Source organism: Cottoperca gobio, chromosome 9 (genome assembly GCF_900634415.1).
Source record: "Cottoperca gobio chromosome 9, fCotGob3.1, whole genome shotgun sequence".
NCBI classification, from domain to species: domain Eukaryota; kingdom Metazoa; phylum Chordata; class Actinopteri; order Perciformes; family Bovichtidae; genus Cottoperca; species Cottoperca gobio.
The window spans coordinates 16,935,963-16,955,941 of NC_041363.1; the positions used below are offsets into that span (position 1 = coordinate 16,935,963).

A 19,979-nucleotide genomic window follows, 5' to 3' on the forward strand; every position below is an offset into this window, starting at 1 on the left:
TATATATATAATATGTATAGTTATATGTATGTGTATATTATATAATATATGTGTGTATTATTGGATGTATGTGTATATATGTATGTGTATATATATATATGTGTGTGTTTATACCTATCTTTATATATATATTATATATACACATATATATATATATAGTATAATAATATATATAATATATATATATATGTATAGATATAGAGAGGGGTTGTGTCGTATAGTAGTATATAGATATAGATAGTATATATATATATATATATATATACACATATAGATATATACACATTACTATACCTATACAGTATCTGCTATAGTACAATGTATAGATACACATTACATATATATAGCAACACCTAGACCCGACCGAGAGTACCGATGAGATATATAATTAGATATATAGATACCGACGACGATAGACCCCGACGCACCGATATATATACAAACGTATATATATATATATATCCATATATATAATATATATATATATATATATTATATATATGATATTATATATATATATATATATATATATATATATTGTATATATATATGTTATAGATATATATATATAGTATGTATATATGTATTATATATATATATTGTATGATGTATATAGATGTATTATGTAGATATATAGTATATGTAAGGTATATATGTAGGTTAAGAGATATATATTGTGTATATATATAATATATATATATATATTATGTGTATATATTATGTAATATATATAGATATATATTACGATATATAGTATATACTATAATATAATAATATATATAATAAGATAGATATATACACATACATATATATAATATATATATATATATTATATATATATATAAGTATAAATATAATACACATACATATAATATATAATATATATATACTATATATATACTATATATATATATATATATATATATATATATATACACATACATATATATATATATATATATATATATACACATACATATATATATATAGTTTATCTTCACCCCCCTCAAATCACCACTTCCACCAAGTGCCAGGATCTACCCCTCTGTCTCACAAAACTTGTAAACAGCTATTCATCTAAAAATTATGCTAGTGGTAGAAGTTTCAAATTTTTTTTTAAAGGACTTAGTTAAAGCATTGGCCCATCTGTCTTATTTCAATTAGTCACATGTAAGTGTTAGTATGAAGAAGACTAAACAAAATCACAACAGTTATCAGTGGTAATCTGCATTAGAAGACCACCAGCCGCGACGCCATTTGGGTCCGTTCCCCACTTCCTACCCCTCTACCTTCAGCGCAGTTGCTCGGACAACACCCATCATTGTACTCGACCTTTAATTCTATCTTAACTACAAACATGATAAAGTGTTGTGACTGCATCTTGCACGGTTGTGATGCTAACACACACACACACACACACACACACACACACCTGGCAATATACTCAAAACGGCTTCTGTGGTCTCGGGTGGTAAAAAGCTCTTGTAAACAGCCGATAAATCTGCCAGGCTGATATATTGGGTGTTATTAGCTTATCTTGCATACATCTGTATTGGTGGAAACGGTGGCCATTAATAAGGACTTGTAGCACAGAAATACAAAATAAATGTTTTGGGGTTTAGAAATAGCGATGCGTATACATTGTTTGTCCACCAGAGAGCACTGACAATTTTATTTTTCGGAAGAAATGTCAAACCAAGCTTTCAAGCTGCACCAACAAATGACTGAGAAAGGACTTAGTAAAATTACGTCAACGAGTACTTGACCGCACTATTCATTTAGACGTTTGTCATTTTAACTGTTGAAAGTGACGGTCAGCGCAATGAGAAGCTGCAGAAACGGAATGTTTTGTACATTGCTCTTTGCTAGTGATAATTAAGCTTTGTAGTTTAGAACATCTGTGTATTTTGCCAACCTCGGTGTCTGTACTCATTTTACATTCGCACACTAATTTTAACTTGCACGTGGCAGAAAGCCGCAACCAACGTTTACTTATCGTCTTATAGTGAGTGAGCTGACGATAACATTACGTTAACTATGAGGAGTCAAAACTCTGCAACATCTGAAAACATGTTACTAATGTTAACCACTTATTTACTTACTTCTCTTCATCTCCTATGAGCGATATGACTGCAATGAGATCTGTCCATCGCATTTTGTCCTTTACAACATGCTGCGCCTCTCCCTATGACAAGTGCATCTTGTCCAGCATTTCCTCCAACTTCTAGCTAATGGGGCAGTTTCTAGCTTTTTGGGGGCCCTATTCAAAATCTTGTTTATTGACCAAATCCTACTCTACACACCTACATTTCTTTTGGGATTTAACTAGGATACATTCTTTACATTAACATTAAATCAAACTATTGTAAATAACAAACAAATAAAATTACTTTTTTATAATAAAAAAAACACAATGTTTTAAATATATGCACAAAAGTAAACATGATTTTATTTCAAGATGATTCTGGGATGAAGCTAAAATAGTTAGTTGAGAGCCCTGATAGCCTGGCTGTTGTAAAGAAGTGCAGTGCTGCAACACCAACAGGCTGAGATGGACAAAATACAGTTGAGTACAGTAAAGAATTGGATTTTGAGTACCAGTCACAATCATAGTTTATGTTCTGTATGCATAAAAGCAAAAGAGAATGCAGGGCATATGCTACCATTTATTTGTGAATGTGCTATTTCAATTTCACTTTGTTGCATTCATGCCGGTGCATGATGATCATTATCATTGGTGCCCCCAAAGGCACTACTGTCTGCTACTGTATGCGTGTTAACATAGTTGCTTGATGCGTGTTTACATACTTGCGTGATGTGTGTTTGCATCGCGGTGTATCTGATTATTTTAAAAAGCAAAATGAGATGAACATCGACATCCAAGGTCATTAATTTATTACCTCGCTGTTCCAAAAAAAAAAGGGTGCGATCAAATCACTTGCTGGTAAAACTAATGGAGAAAGTTGGTAGCACCAGTGTAGTGATGTGTGGTTCGATCATGTTCTGGGCATGAGCATGATCTAGTGAGCTTACTAGAAAATAGTGCACGTTCAGGGAGGCGGGTCATAAAGTTGAACAGCGTTCCAAGTAAGTTATTAATACATTTACAGAAACATTGTGTGTAAAAGTCCACCTTCTCTTCTTCTCGCTCTGTCTTTGTGTCCTTCTCACTCACACACTCATACACACCCCTTGAAATTGAAAAGTTAGTCTGGAGCCCTGGAATGCAAGAAATATCTTTTTGAAAAAAAGAAAAAACATGATGCTCATTTCATCCATAACTGATGTTGCTGTTCTTATTATAGAGTTGGTTACATTAGTGTAGCATTCTTCTCACCGTCATCAACAATATGGGTGTATGTAGACCCTTCAGCACTCATGAGCTCAGTGCATTTCAGAGGAGCAAAATCTGTAGTGCGTCAAGTACTCGCTGACGTCAATTCACTTCCACGCTGTGGCCTTTGTGTACCTTAGTCCTTTGTGGTGCTTTGTTTGTGCATTGTTTCTGACACTTCACTTTGTAGTGCCTGCAGTACCATCACATCTGCATGATGTGGAGAGGCTTGTGTAGTGTTTATCTGTTTCAGTATCCCTGCTGGAGTCTGCTTTTTAATAGTGCATGAGTGGCTTCAGCTGCATTCTCTACTAAATTAACACTCTAGTGGTGTTTTTGTAATTTCTCTCATTCTACCTTGCTGTTTGCATTTTCAATTTCACCGTCCTCTTCTAACACCACTCTTTTTTTTATTTATCAATTTGTCGTCTCTTCTTTCTCCATCTCACTAAGTTTCTGTGAAAGTCCTCTCAACCTCTCATTTTAACACTAAACTGGCCACTATGCTTGGGAGCTGGAGTGCATTTACTGGGATGTTTGCGCACTGATGCAATGTTTGACTTGATCTCGGAGAGCTGGCCTGCTATTAGAATGGTTTATTTAATTTTTCTGCTGGGGGAAGCACAATTGCTATTTTTATATGATTAAAAATGATTCCCATGGGTTGGCTTTTCATTTGTACGGTGTTGTTTTTTGCTATGTTCTTTTTCTCGCTACGATTAAACTTTTTGATAGTTAAGAAACCTTTTATAATGTCAACTTTTTCTTCATTTTTGTCACGTTTAATAGCCGTTCATTATAGAGTCACATGTTGGGTTTCCTCACAAATTCAGATAATTCTTTTAGGCTTTGTATAAATGTAGAGGTGCACTGATGCGTGCATGGCGCGGTTTCTCTTTAGTTCTCCACTCTCCTTTCTTCCGCTCTGTAGTTGTGTGTGCGTCAGGTGCGAAGCCCCGCCCTTCGCAAAACGGAGCGAAGGAGAGGATGTGAATGCGCAAAGTAGACAGTACAAACTGAAACGTGCACACAAATTAGATCAATAGCATAAGCGTTTAGTTTATTTAATAAAAGAGCACCTGTCAATGTGAAAAGTCAGTTGTTAAAAAAAATAGAGAAAGCAAAAACACCTTGAATTTCAGGCAGGGCGCGGGGCTCCGTCGACGGGGCGCAGCGCCCCTCCAAGACAATGGTAGGGGAAACACTGCTATATCTATAGAGTGTGCAGTGTACTAGACCAGGGGTTCTCAAAGTGGGGGTCACAAGATGATTTTCAGAATCCTCTCGATGTGATGTGAATCACATCACGGAGGTGATTACGACAGATTAAAGACAGTATCATTTGCAGGTGACAGGTCACTTTACAGCATTATAGTAGACATCACAGACGTCACACACACATGTCAGTGTGCAGATTTCTTCAGAACAGCTCAAATAAATACACTAGTCTTTAAGCCTTTAGGACATTATTTTTCAAAATGAAATGTTTTAATACCGACCAAAGACGAGGCAGAGAGGCCAGCAGAGAAGGCAGCAAAGGAGAGCGGAGAACCGCCGTCAGAAAGGCCATCAACTTCTGGCTCAAAAGGCATCATATGAGGTGGCATATTTAATTGCACAGGCAAAAAAGCCACACACAATCGGGGAAACCATAATAAAACCTGCTGTTATCGCTATGAGTCGGACAATGCATGGGGATAAACAGGCGCGGGAGCTAGAAGCAGTGCCGCTGTCTGACGGGACCATATCCTGCCGCATCACGGATATGGCCCAGGACACAAAGTGTCAGCTGATTCACAGAGTGAAGAAAGGGAAATATTCTTTGCAATTAGATGAATCCACAGATGTGTCAAACTCTGCCCAGCTGTTTGTTTTCGTCAGATACCGTTTTGAGGGAAAACTTAACGAGGACATGCTGTTTTGCACCTTGCTGGAGGTTAAGTGCACAGGCGAGGAAATGTTCACAAAACTTGACAACAAACTAAAAGAAGAGGGACTGTCTTGGGATGAGTGCATCTGTGTGTGTACATACGGTGCTGCAGCAATGCTGGGGGAAAAAAAAGGTCTAAAAGCGAGAGTCTAACAAGTGGCGCCCCACCTAAACTTTACGCACTGTAATATCCACAGAGAAGCTCTTGCGAGTAAAGCGCTCGACCCAGAGCTTAAAAGTGTTCTTGAGACTGCGAAAAAAATGGTCAACTACATAAAATCACGTCTACTCAACACCAGGCTGTTCGCCACTCTCTGCAACGATCTGGGATCGGAGCATCAGGGCCTGCTGTACCACACAGAAGTCAGGTGACTTACCCGGGGGAGTGTTCTCAGCCGCCTGTATGAACTGCGGGACAAGGTGCGCTTATTTATGATGGAGCATGGGTCCCAGCTTTCTGTGGTCGCGGACCACCTGACTGACCCTGGTTAACAAGGCTAGCATATTTGTCTTGCATATTTGACAGACTGAACGGACTTAACATGTCATTACAAGGTGAAAACACAAGCATCATGTCGCTGAATGATAAAATCCACGCATTCAAGAGGAAAGTTGATCGCTGGACTGCGCGAGTTGAAATGGACATAGTGCCCACCCATCTCATTTGGTGAGATTAACGCTGACACATCCCAAAATGTAAATGTGCACCGCAACAATGTTCATTCAGTGCTACAGTTTATGGCTATTACTTTGACTGAGATATTCTTCTACTAACATGGAAATGAAAGTATTGTGTCAAAATTAAGTTTGCACAGCAACAATGTTCACTCATAAGTTACATGGAGATTTCTATGACTGACGTATTCTGCTTTTGTCTTAAAGTAAATTGTTATATGTAAAATCATATCATGGTGGTCAGGCTGTTCTGTTTTGTGGTGTCGTTATGCTCATGTTTGGATACGCCTATTAGTGCGTGCGTCCTGTGCGCACGTTTTCTTATGTTTCAGTCACCTCTGGGGATAGTGGGGGTCGCCAGTCTCTGGCGCCGTTATTTTAGGGGTCACGGGCTGAAAAGTTTGGGAACCCCTGTATTAGACGACCACTCTACCTCCTGATATACAGGCGAGGATTCACGTGGTGGTGGTTTGATCCCCAGCCCCGGCAGTCAGCATGTCGACTGCTTGGGCAAGATATTGGTGCGTGCATGGTTATTCCTACTGACAAGCTGATGTGCGGTATGGAAGCCACTGACTCTGTGTGAATGTTGATGTGTTGTAAAGCGCTTTGAGTGAACGCAAAGATTGGAAAAAGCGCTATATAAATGAAGTCCATTTACATGTATGTATGTATGTATGTATGTATGTATGTATGTATGTATGTATGTATGTATGTATGTATGTATGTATGTATGTATGTAGGTGTGTGTGCACATGTATACGTGTAGGTGTGTGTGCACATGTATACGTGTAGGTGTGTGTGCACATGTATACGTGTAGGTGTGTGTGCACGTGTGTGTGGCAGAGTTTGCAAGCATGAGACAGAGTCAGAAGGGAGGGCTGAGAGAACAGCTGAGGCAAGAGAGGAGGGGGTGAAGGTTATGGCAGACAGGTACAGTATTAGGGGGTTTGTTAGATTCGGAGAGGTGGAGAGAGTAGTGATATGAAAAAGTGATCAGAGATGTACAACAGGATTACAGAGTGATTAGAGGTAGAGCAGTTTCTGGTAAATATGAAGTTGAGGTGGTTGCCAGCTTTGTGAGTAGGTGGGGACGGACACAGTGAGAGAGCAATGGAGGATAGGAGAGATAGTAAGTCTGTTGAGTTCTCTGACTGGATGTTGAAGTCACATCTTTAGAGGGCCATTTTCAGGAATGTTAGATGGAATAACATCCTCCAAATTCCACCAAAGGACTCTGAGGACGTTAGAGGACGGTGTGGGTAGAAGTGTAACCATACACACCGGCTGAGTTACAATGATGCAGTGAAAGACGAATGAGTGAAGTCTGGCAATAGAGGGATCGGTATTAATGACAATGGGCTGATCTGGTATGGAATACCATCAATTGAACCTTTTCAGGATGTCTCTGCTCACCTTTATGGGCATGTTAAAGAGAGCCGATATAGGATTTTGGAGTAGAGCTACCACTGCTTGGCCTCAGCCAGTAAAGGAAGTTTGGGCATTGGGTCAGGATGCTTCTTGGATGGATCCCTGTAGAGTTATTGTGGCTAGGTCCAACTGGAAGAAAACCTCAGGATCCCTAAAGAATAGCCGGTGGAGGAGGTTGGGCAGAAGGACCTGCTGCCACCATGACCAGGACCTGTATGAGAAGGAAATGAATGGGTAGATGGATGGATTGGAAGTCAATTTATTCCAGAGCCAGGGCTGGCAGGTTAAGTTTGCTTAACAAAAAAAGAAGAAGAAAAAAACATGACCAAGATCAGGCGTTTGCTTGTCTTTGTGCTCTTGTGTCCCATCATTATGCTTTCTAGCAATTATTTCCAGAAGCTCTGCCTCCTGTTTACATCAACATAGAAGGACAGTGTTATTAGAGCAAATTCAAAACCAGACTGCTGACAAATTAAAGGAAAAGTCTGCTGAATGAGCCAACAAATGCAAACACTGCACTAAATAGTTTGATTGTGAAATTGATGAGAATCGTGTGCTATGGCTTTCACATTCATAGCGTTGCATAGTCAAGTAATTTGAATCAATATAAGTCACAACACCAAGTAAAGCATGAGGAATGCCATGGGGTCTTCAAGGAGATCACAGACAGATATTCAAACTATGTATGTAGGACCATTGTAGTAATTGCTGCAGGTGTATTATATTTCATTATATTACAAGAAGTTCCTTGTTGTATTGAGCTCCCCCATGTAGATCTGTCATCGAGATTTATTCCTTACAGTCTAATTCTGCTGTTGAAGTAGCACTGGAGTACTGTCACAGAATGAGTCTCCTGCCACACATTTAGAGCAGGTATAATATTCCTTTTACAAGCGATATGAGCTTGTGCTGATTCATGGGGTAGTAAAACATCTGAATCAAATAAAGTCAGGGACATTGTCCTGAATCATAAAGCATTTCCGAATCCTATTAAATTACGGAAATAGTTTTCATCACATTAACACCAACGTTCATAAGAAATTTAATCATCAATTTACAAATCATTACCTGCCTAGAAGCTCACAGGTGGCGCGTCATTTGAGTTGACACAAATTACTTATAAATTTGCCTTTTCCAGCCTCTAAAAAATATTTCTATTCCAAACATTAGTGGCATTGCAAGCCAAAAAGTTGAAAAGCAGTAATAATAAAACGTAGTGTATACTCTTGGCGTCATGCTGAGTACGTCATTGTCACAAACACTGATCCATGTTATTTCATGGAAATTGGGCTTTTGTTAAAATTAGACTTCATTAGTATCCTAGCAACAGTCCAGGTGTCAAACTGATAGAATGAAAGACAGTTTTCTCTCTATACAAGCCATTGTTATTATACACGCATTAAAACATTATTAAATATACAGTGTCACGCACACACACACTTCTGCCAAACTCTCTCGACCCTCCCTAACCGTGACGTAATAGGCAAGACTCCGAGGTCTATTATGATTTGAGTGTGTAGTTATACATAAACCATTACTAATTGTAGTAAAACACCAAGTCAACCTTCATACCATCCTTATGAAGTAGTGAAGACCTGCCAAGATGTTCTCACATTACAGAAATGTCCTCACTGTTTTAAACTGAAATTGGTCCTCACAAAGATAGCAGTGTGAACACACCTACACACGGAACTTAAGTTACATCCCTCAAAGGAAGAAAGAAAGAACTTGAGCAGCACAGCAAGGTTGTCGACAGGATTTTGATGTTAGCCCTCATACATTGAGTGTGCTGAAGAGGCAAAAAAGCAGTGTGCGTGCTGTAGAAAACCCCCCAGTAAGATATAGTTTTTCAAATTACTTGCTGTTGTCTTTTCTTTCTCACTCTCTTTTCCTCTTGTTCTGCGGTGATTGAATTGGCTGAGAAATGTAATATCAGAAGTTTTAGTTAATTTGATTCTTTTGAGACAGAGGCTGCAGGCTAAAACTACTTTCTTTCAAATAGTGAATTGATGATTGTTTCTGGCGTTTTTCATCCCAGTAATTTGAATGTCTAATAGAGCAGGCATGGTGCAGTATGAGCATCCCAAGGTAGCATCTAATGGTATTGTTTGTGTTACATCCTTTTGCAAGTGTTTTTCTGCATTTAGCAGCTATTATCAAGTCTTTTGAAGGCAACGTATTCATAATATGCACAGGGTATCATCTCTATTGCTTAATTAGATTTCTGTAAAATTTATATTAAAGGTACTATTAAATATGCATGAGCAATTCTCAGGTGTAGGAGTAGTTTAATTTAACTATAATTTCAGGAGAATTCCTACTTGATCTGCAGAGAAACGCGTGTGAAAGAGGAAGGTTTCTAAAAAAAAATGTATAGATGCGGTGAGAAGTAAAACGGAAGTCTTTCTCAGATTAACGTGCAGAGGAGAGAAGCTGACTCGGCACAGATTTAGTGAAGAGAAGAAAGCTGTGAGGAGAGAATAACCAGGACGGACAATGAGAAAGGGGGGTAAATCAGACCTCGACAGTACTGGGAAATTGCACAGCCTCAGAGAGCAGGGATGGAGGGATGTTGATTGATATGACTAGTCTGACTAGTCTGTTGTTTATCACTGAAGTTAAGATGGTGTTAAGTAGCCTTATGCTGTGGTGAGAGAGAAGTATGAGACAGGCAGAGGAGGGATGGGGAGTGTGGATGAGAGCAAAAATAATTATGGTGAGGTGGAGGTTGGCAGCTAAGGGGTTTAAAGTGACAGGAACATACTTTAGAGAATATTGACAATATGAAGTCGTAAAGCGGAGATACAGTTAGAGGAAGATTACTGGTCACAAAGAAAGAAAATCTGAGTTATTTTTATAGTATATTTTGGGTTGTAGAAATGTTTTAAGCCACTGATTAAATCCCTCAATAATTATGACTCACTAATTCTTGCCCAGTATATCTACTATATTCTTTCAGGTATAGCAGCCATGCGTTAGTTGTCACTGCCACACTGATCCTTATCCACATTATGTTTTTATTTTTCATATTTTGCACCAATCATTTTGTCTCTACTTTGCTGTAACCAGGGGCTATATATTTGTATCCCTTGGTGTATAGTGGACGAGGGGTGCCTCTGGAGATTTGTTATTTAATGTACTGCACTTCCTTGTGTGATTTAAAATAAAGACGATGTGAGAAATGGGCCTATATTTTTGCAGGCATGTTTGTCTAGCCCTAAACCCCCCCCCGTTGCACGGAGCTCTCACAGCAAATATAGTTATATGCGATTTAATTAATCACAAAGCTTGACAGCCCTAGTTGAAAGCCTATTATCCCAAGTTTAAATTGCACTCTAAAAAACCTTCAACTGTGTCTTTGCAAAATGTTCATCTCCATAAGCATAGGTAGACTAACAGATCGGTAAACTAAGTAACATCTTCCCTTCACTAGAAAATTGTCTATATTCCTTATGTTCACACAGTCATGAATGCATTATAGAAAGAGAGACCCCTACACACACCATCCTGGAAAGTCATAGTAACATTTTAAACAGGGATGAGCTACAGTAAAAACAACTAAGAGCATTCCCTGTGTCGGAGTGGCTAATATTTACACGGTCAGCAGGCTGCTCACTACGCAGTGCATGCCCTATACAAAGCCTAACAGACGGGTGTGTTGCATCATAAAACTGCCGGAGGAATCCTCCTATTGCCGAGCCAGGTTTACACTTATATGGTTCCAGTACTGTTTGTTGGTAAGAATTTTAGACAATGATGGAGTGCAAGTGATCGACAGTGTGCAGGAATGTTTGGTTCTTTCATTGTCAATAGTTACTATTATTGCACAAATCCAAGAAGTAAATGAAGCCAAACAATTTCTACAGTAGGTATCTATGTATATATCTATGCAAAACTGGGAATTGGCAAAGTGACGTGCGGTTTTAGGGTGTGTCAGTCAGTAACTACAGATAAATCTTGTCCCCGCAAATGACTGTCAGAAATGTAATGGAATTGGTCCTGTGATACATTTCCAACCCTCTGAGAGGCTTTAGCCTTGTGATGGTAGAGATAACATCTCACTCGGTCTCCACAGAATACCAATGTTATGCATACCCTTGTCTCTGACTGCAGGACTTCTACACGGATTTAACTGAGCCAAAAAACTTTCTAAAAACTTTCTGTTTCTGCTTGAGAGTTAGGCAAGTAATATGTTGCAGTGTGAGAGCGAGGAACCTGAAAGGAAAGACAAATAATTATTTGAAAATACCAAATGTTTTCCTCTTTACAAGTGTTCTAATGAAACAGGTTTATCCTACTGATATGAGAGCTGGGAAATGAGCTCACTCCTGCCTCATTTACATTGACATGAAACAAAGGGATTGGAAAAGTAACAAGCCTTTTCATCACATTTCCAGTAATTTGTCCTGTTACAATGTGGTTTCCTTATCCACTGCGGTACATATTTAATCTTCTTTGGCCCCCCTGACAGCCCTAATTCAACAACTGACTGATCAGGATTTAAGGGTCACATTTAAACAAGTTATGTCATTTCCAACATACAGGTTTAACTGTCATAAAAGGACTATGCAATTTGGTGGGTGCATGTTAATATAAATGCTCACAGGTGAAGGCGTATTTGTGTGTGTGTGAGTTAAAATCAATAGGATTAAAAATGGAGAAGAACACCAACAGTGGGATGCCTCCTAATTTATCATGTCAGGATACACTTATACAGTTTTTGCATGCCTTGAAGGATCGTCTTGATAGAATGTACTGGTTCAGAGCATATTGTGGAAGCCAAACGTTAACCTTCCCGAGTGTGTTTCACCAAAGAAATAGCGAAGTAATCTACATCGAAATCAAGATATTAAAAGAACCCTGTTAAATATGTGATTTATAGCGCAGCTAATGAAATGACCGCTCACGGTTACTGGTTGTCATAATAACTCAACCCGCTTTCCAGCTTGTTTCTATTGACCGACCAAAAATAATGTTGTGGCTGCTTGTAAGACACGGATATACATCATTGTTCAACTTTGCAATTTGTGTTTTCAACATCATATTTGTTTAAGCTTTCTTACGCCTGAGTTACATAAAAAACAGACAAGGAATCACCTCTCAGTGGAGTTCAGTGTTTCCCCTAGGTTTACTGCTTTGGAGGGGCACTCACCGTGCGTGCGCGGGGAGATTGCGTGGGCGGCGCGATTTCTAATGAGTTCTCCCCTCTCCTTTCTTCTGCTCTGTAGGTGTGTGCGCACGTGTAGGCGTGTACGCACGTGTGTGTGTGTGTGTCAGCTGCGAAGCCCCGCCCTTCGTAAAACGGAGCGAAGCGGGGAATGTGAATGCGCAATGTAGACAGCACAAACTGAAACGTGCACATAAATTAGATCAATAGCATAAGCATTTAGTTTATTTAATAAAACTGTCAGTGTGAAAAGTGAGTTGTGAATAAAAAATATATTTATTATTTATTTTATTCGAGAGAAAAAAACAAAAAACACCTTGAATTTCAGGCAGGGCGCTGGGCTCCGTTGACAGGGCAATGCCAAGACAATGGTAGGGGAAACACCGGAGTTATCCTACAGGCTGCGCTTACTACAGCAGGCTCGCATGTACATTTTCTTGTCCTTGTATGTGCTAAATGCAGGGTAAGTTTATTTTTGAAGAAATGTAAGTATTTAAATAAAAACATTTAAAGTAAAAAAAATTTTTAAGTATTTAAACTAACACTTTTAGTTGCGCCAGAGATGGCCCATCTCCGGATTTTATCGCTTGATAATAAAAGCTTTGAAATAGCAAAAATAATGGGGGGCTTTTATTGTGAAGAATTTCAAGTAATGACATGTATTTACCACCGAATTGGTGGAGCTCTTTGTTAGAGGTTATTCTAGTCTACTATTCCCGCCACCAATATATTGGCAGAAACATAGTCAGTGTTAAATCTGAAGTTTGATTGATCATTTCCCTGTTAATGGCGGTTGTTATGTGCGCAAGTTAAGGGGCGTTCAAGGAGCTGTAGAAAGCTTGAAATTTCCAGCCATAACAAACATGTGATTGTAGACTGATGAAATAATTATCCCAAATCTTTGGAACACAACTTGCTCTTATTTTCTTGAAGGTTATATTTGTACAATTTCATTATTAAAATACTTCGTAATAAGACATAGTTTGTAAAACTACTTTTTGTAACTACACCACACGGATGAACCCAGTACTGGGTTTGTCGGGTTCAAAACAAAATATCTAAGGACTCCATCCTGTTTAAAAGAGTGTTTTGTACGTAGACCACTGCTATACAGAGACATGCACTTTGGCACTACACAGCATTTAACAACATTTAAGAATGGTATGTCTTCTGTATTTAAGTTTTACATTTTGAAATCCCCTGGTGTAGAAACTGGCTTTTATTTGTGTCAGCAGCATTACCCTGGCACGTATAGGGGATCTATTATGCTACAGTTAGTGTGTGTATTTATGTATGAGTTTGCATCAGAGCAATCAGGTGACATACTCTAACTCTGCCAGCTTAGGCCTGTGTGTTGTCTTCAGCATCCGCTGTGTACTCCCATTCCCGAGGCTGTGCACGGCTCTGCATATCGTAACCTCTTTGACAGTGCCAGTCTCTGTGTGGCTCTGTGCTAATGGTTTCCTTTGAATCATAAATTAGACTTGAAAGGAGGGAGAGAATGAGCACATGATTAAGGACTGAGGGATACAGAGTGAGCTTGATAGATTTTTCTATCATTAAAACAGATTGTCTTGCTACAGAGCCTCTATCAGGGTAGGATAATTAATTATATTGATTTCATTTGTCAGTCAAGTATTTTATCAGAGTGTAGCCTTCATTGAGTGTGCATGTGTGTGCCTGCTGTAGAGAATTAGCCAGGTCACACAAGGGCCTGTCAGAGGACTTTGTCTGTAATTAAAGACTGTCTGGCGGCAGCATGTTTCCCATTAGGCCACCAGTATCACATCCCAGCCATGTGACTCTTGGAAGTCTGGCACTGTTGCTCTGTTTAATAAAGTTTAACAAACACTTAAGAAAATTGTCCACATCACTGTTTGGATATGTCTGTAGCAGTCGCACTCTACACTCCAGCAGCAGCAGCGATTAACTACATAGAATAGGTTAGAAGAGTTTAATATTCAAGTTAATGTGTACAATGTGTTAATATTATGTTAATGTGTGGTATATTGTATGTGTTTTGAGCAGGGGTGCGCTAGACTTTCTCATTTGGGTTGTGAAATGTCCGTCATGATCTATTATTACCAGTCATTTACATTTTTTTGTTTTTTATGATATTAACACATTTACTTTTTTTAAAAGTATAATTTATATACAAAATAAGTTTAAAGATTATACAAGTGAAGAAGGAGAAAAGATGAACAGTGACGTTACTTTTCATGTCAAGACAAATTAAGCGGATGAATGATTCCCCGCAGTGATGGCGGAGGCCACTAAAAACACTGGCCATTGTGCCTAAACAGGCAACTAGGAACAATGCAATGACATTTTTTTTTGTTTTTGCGCCTTTGCCTTAACCAAAGCCGTGGCCATTTACATTTTGTTCTGACTGCTGAACAAGCGGCGCTCTGCTAGAAATGGCAATGTCACTTTAGCCAGTCGTGGAACATTTCTCCCAGGGAAGTGATCGGAAGGCTCTCTGAACGGATCCTGCTGTATGCTTTCCTTCGGCAGCAGCGGAGAGGAGAGATGTGCTCCAAAGCCTCCAGATAGTAGCTTTTCAACACAAAACGATGAATTACTTAAAGTTACGGTAGATCGCTGTGTTCTAAAAATGGCCGAGGGCCTTCACATTTTTCCGTCATAATAAAAATAAATGTACAAAAAGACAGAAAATATTTGGGTAATGTGACTTTTGATTTTAAGTTTTAATTCATAACATTTCTGGAGTAACGCTTGCACTGCATAGATACAGGATGCAGCTGTGCTATTGATTGAGGAGCACGAATGCTGTTCAGAAAATACAATTTATTTTCAGATGATACTGTTTCTTATGCTCAAACCTTCACCAACCACGTCTATCTCACATGCTCCTTTGCAGTTTGCAGTTTCCCTCTCCCCAGACCCCACTTTGTCTCTTGTCACCATTTTCTGTAATGTTACTGAGGTGGCTTGAATGGCTGTTTATGAAAGGCTGTAATGACATGAATACTATGCACAGTACTGTGACATGGTCGGGTGTGTTTTGAAGGTTGCAGGCAGACCGGGGATGTGGTTCCCAGCACTGGCTTGTGTACATGTATTGAGGCAGGTTAATTGCCTCAGGACATTCCCACACACTGACACTGCATGTCATGGGTGAGAAATGTTGATGTCCGATGACAGGAGCAGAGGGATTCTGCTCATTGGTGCTTCTGGCTCAGGTTGAATGGCTCTGGACAGGTTAAAGCACTCAATGACACATGGTGAGAGTGAGATATATATAGAGTGTGAGAGAGAGAGAGTGTGAGAGAGAGAGTGTGAGAGAGAGAGTGTGAGAGAGAGAGTGTGAGAGAGAGAGAGAGATATATATATATATATATATATATATATATATATATATATATATGCTGTGAATAAAACTGTGTTTGTCTCTGTCCCGGAAAGCCCCTTTTAAAAGACATTTGGTGGCTCGTGGGTCATTTTCCTAATTGCCACATGTAAGTTTGGCCTCTTGCCACAGGGTTAACAACATTTCAGTGGGGCTGCATGGTTAACTGTGTGTGTGCATCCTCTTTTGCATTTTAAGTAGATTTCTCTTCAAATACCAACACTCTCTATATAATTATTTCCTGGAGTAATAACGGACAACAAGGTTAGACTGAAACCAAATACTAAAGTGATGTATTCGAAAATAATATAAAATTGGCACAGTAAAAGGCATGCTAGATTTTAGTATGTTATATTTATTACCATGATTTATTCTTTAAAAACTTCATGCAAACACATCCTATACATGTGAATAAATCCTATTTGTGGTAGAGACTTCTTTATATGGTGTATATTTCTCTATATTGTGTTGTGTATGTTTCTACAGAGAGAGTACACAGGTTCCCTTTGTTGAAGCTAAAGAAATTTGAACAAGAACTTCATCCTCAATTAATTTGATAATAGATTGATTGTTTTTTCCAAGGAAAAACATTAAACATTCTCTGCTTCCAGCTTCTCAGTGTGAGGATTTGCTGCTTTTCTCTGTTTTAAAACATTTTAAATTGATCTTGCCTTTAAGAAATTGTGATGGACATTTTTCACTATTTTCTGACATTTTAGGTTTTCGGAGATGATTGCAGTTATATTGTTTCGGACGTCTGATGTTTGCCATTTAAAGTGAGTCACTCGACAAAGCTCTCTGCTTTCTTGGTTCTGCTCTCCCATCTGTCATAAATATATTAACCAATATCTTTTTTGTTTTTTTGTGGTCGATTTATGATAACGATTGTAAGTAATCAAGAAAACCGATCACAGATATTTGGAACCAATTGCTGTAAAATATTCCACTTTAAGTGCTCTTTTATTAAACACTGTAGACCCATATTGAGTTTAAGTATTGCTACATTTCCCAGAAACACTAACTGCCAGTAAAGACACATTCTGTTTGTCCCGTTTAATCTGGTTATTTCAATTGACTGACCAGTACATCCTTTAAGGGAGATGCTGGAGCCAGACCACACTAACGTCCTTCGATCTCTTTTTAAACACACACACAGAGATCCCCATAAACACATACAGTACATATTATTATATAAAGCACAGGGCCTGCGCTCAGATGTTATTGATATGTGTAATCACGGAGTACCCTACTCTAATGGAGGAAGAGTCAATGCCTCTCAGGAAGTCTGGCCTTTTGAAATGTCACAGTCCTTTCTGAGGGCTATCCTTTAAAAGAGAAGATTTCAGTCCTTCGTCTTCCACTTGTCATTTCGCTGCTTTTTCAGCCAATGTTCTCTCTTTTTGCACTCCAGGTTTCATTGTTCATCTTCTGTCTTTGAGTCCATATTGAAACTTTGAAGAATGTCACAATGTGCTTTTTCATTCTGTCACAGGTAATGGGAAGCAACACTGTGACAGTTAAAGGTGCAGTGTCATACCGTAGGTTATTCTGCCTTTTTTCAATGCATGTAAACAGACTATACAATTAAACACTCTCTATGATCCTTGAAATAGTTTAGTAGTCATTTTCTGTCTATTTATCAACTGATCTTTTTGTGTTATATCCTCTTCATAAGTTATTAGCTAGGGGGGGGGAAATCATCGTACTTAGGAGAATATACTTTTTGGTAGAGTCGTACCTATCTCATTTGGGATCCTTTTTTTCTTTGAGTTTGCAGCACATAGTTCTCCCATCCTGTGCCAATGGGACCTAGCAGATATGCGTCTCATACACTTGACCTTAACATAAAACCCCTAAACACTCAGACAGGGAGTGAAGTGCTTTGCCTCACCAAAGGTCACTCCCACAGATTTCTCCCACTCTGGTGCAGTGCTTGGCAGCAAGAAGGCTGCTGCTTTATGACCTCAGGCCAAATACATTCCTGGACAAATATAGCCTTGATCTGTCTTTACACTACAGTCCTAAGCTTGTGAAAGCGCCTTTACTGAAATGAGATTGATGGAAAATGTTTATAGATATGGGTTTTCATTTACAAGGCATCAACTTTGACCTGAACTTGTGTAGATATAGATAGTCTTCCATGAAGGCCAGTGTTTGTGTGGACGCGCTTGTGGTCATGAAAAAGGCTCTCGAGCTGCATTACAGTACGAAACATGCCAAACTGCATGAGCTGAAAGAACGAGTCGAGTGCGTTTTAATAAAGTTAACATTGTGTGTTTTTAGACTTTTTTATTTTTTATTTTGCTGAGCGATAAAGTGCTGCTTGAAAAACAAAAACAAGCGCCGTCCCCCTCAGCCACCACTGCTCGAAAGCATTAATGTTATTCCAAAGATGCACCATGAATAAAACTAATCTGAATTAATGTTAAAACACTAACACTCTGGTCGGGACTTGGACCAGCAGAAGACACCAGCTGCACTCTGGCTGCTCGTAGTAGCAGAGCTAACACCTGCGGAGCTAACACCTGCAGAGCTAACACCAGCATCACTGCTGCTGATTCAGGCTGTGTGTTAAAAAAAAAAAAAAAAAAACCCGCAGATATTTTCGCCTGAGTTTCTGAACGTTGGGATCGACGTCGCTCCATTTATAATTAATGTGTTGGATTTTTTACTTTTTCCCACTTTGTAGTTCTCTCCTCTCTCGTTTGTTCACGAAACGGAGAGGATGTGAATGCGCAAAAGCAATGCAGTAAACACTGAAATGTGCACATACATTAGATAAATAACATAAGCGTTTGGTTTATTTAATAAAAGAGCACAGTTGGAGCTATATATTTATATAAAATAAAACACGCCTCAGACTTGTTCCTTTTGTGCTCGTTTATCGAGAGTGCTAATTGTTTCACATTTCTGAGGCTCCTGTGTTTAACACTGGTTACAGTGTTTTTGGCGCTGGCCCAAAAAAGGTTGAGAACCACTGACTTAAGACACAATCTTTCTGTAACCTTAATTAAATGTGATAAAACATACCTTAACATAACCAATCATCATGCTTAAGTTTGAGCAGATATTGTATTGAAAGAACGGACATTGTTGGTTCAGCCTGTCAGTGATGTATAAACGTAATTACTAGGAGTCAGGGTTGTCTTACAATCTTCAAAAGTATAAAAACATGCTAATACTATGATATTAGTCTGCATGTAAACGTGCTCTTTGTTGCCTTTGTACCTCATGGGTCTAGGTGTTAACAACAAAAGGGAATTGGATATTGACACAGTGCCCTTCCGTGTGTCACAAATTAATTTATACTCCGGTATGTTGGTCTTTAAGATTCTGCTCTTTTTGATCTGTAACATTTCTAATCTATACGACCTCAAATGTGAGTGTCTTTGATTCAGTCAGTCAAACACACTACACTCGTCTTTCATTTCCCTTCATCCCCATCGCTTGCTTGTTTTGTTTCAGAGTCGTAGTGGTATGATGAGATGAGAACATGCAGTGTCGCTGTTTACAAAAATTACTGCCAACCTGACATTCAACTGTCCATCAGCTGCCTACTTGAATTCTTATTACCCCATTCCCTATTCCTGCCTGTCATTTTTCTCTCTCCATCTCCTAACATAACATGCCTTTTTTCCCATGGTGGCTCACTACTCCTCCTCTCCTCTTCTTTCATCAAATCACTCCCAATCTTCTACAGCTATCAGGCATGTCAGCTTTAACCATGCTTCCTCTTCTGCCTATTTCTTTCCCCTTGACGTCCTTTGCTCCTACCTTTCCTCAGATCTCGCAATGTATCAGTTTGTTTGAACTGGAAACAGCTCTTTCTCCTTTCCTCATGTTTCCTCCCACCACACTATAGCATTTATCTTCATCCCCCACTCGTCCCATCCTCCCTGTGTGCTTTTCTGTCTCTTCTTCTGCCTGTTTAATGTTGTTCCATCTTCTCTGTGTCCATGTTGTTTATCTTCCTCCTCTTCTCCCTCTTTGAAAAACTTGTCTTTCTTCCTTTTTGTTACTTGAGATTAATGTATCTGTCAGGATTTGTCAATAAGATTTTTTGGAAGTGTGT

The 19,979-nt window shown here is 38.9% G+C and overlaps 1 protein-coding gene across 5 annotated transcripts in view; it reads left to right on the forward strand.

Moving 5' to 3' along the window:
- Positions 1-19,979, forward strand: part of gpat2 (glycerol-3-phosphate acyltransferase 2, mitochondrial) — a 104,546-nt gene that overhangs the window by 6,894 nt on the left and 77,673 nt on the right. The window contains exons 2-3 of one of the 5 annotated variants that reach the window (XM_029440817.1): positions 16,627-16,683; positions 17,400-17,445. The exons of 3 other annotated variants lie outside the window; for them this stretch is intronic. The gene's annotated coding sequence lies outside the window, so the exon portion shown is untranslated. The remainder of the gene's footprint in view (positions 1-16,626; positions 16,684-17,399; positions 17,446-19,979) is intronic. One more of the 5 variants, XM_029440818.1, reaches the window with a different exon arrangement.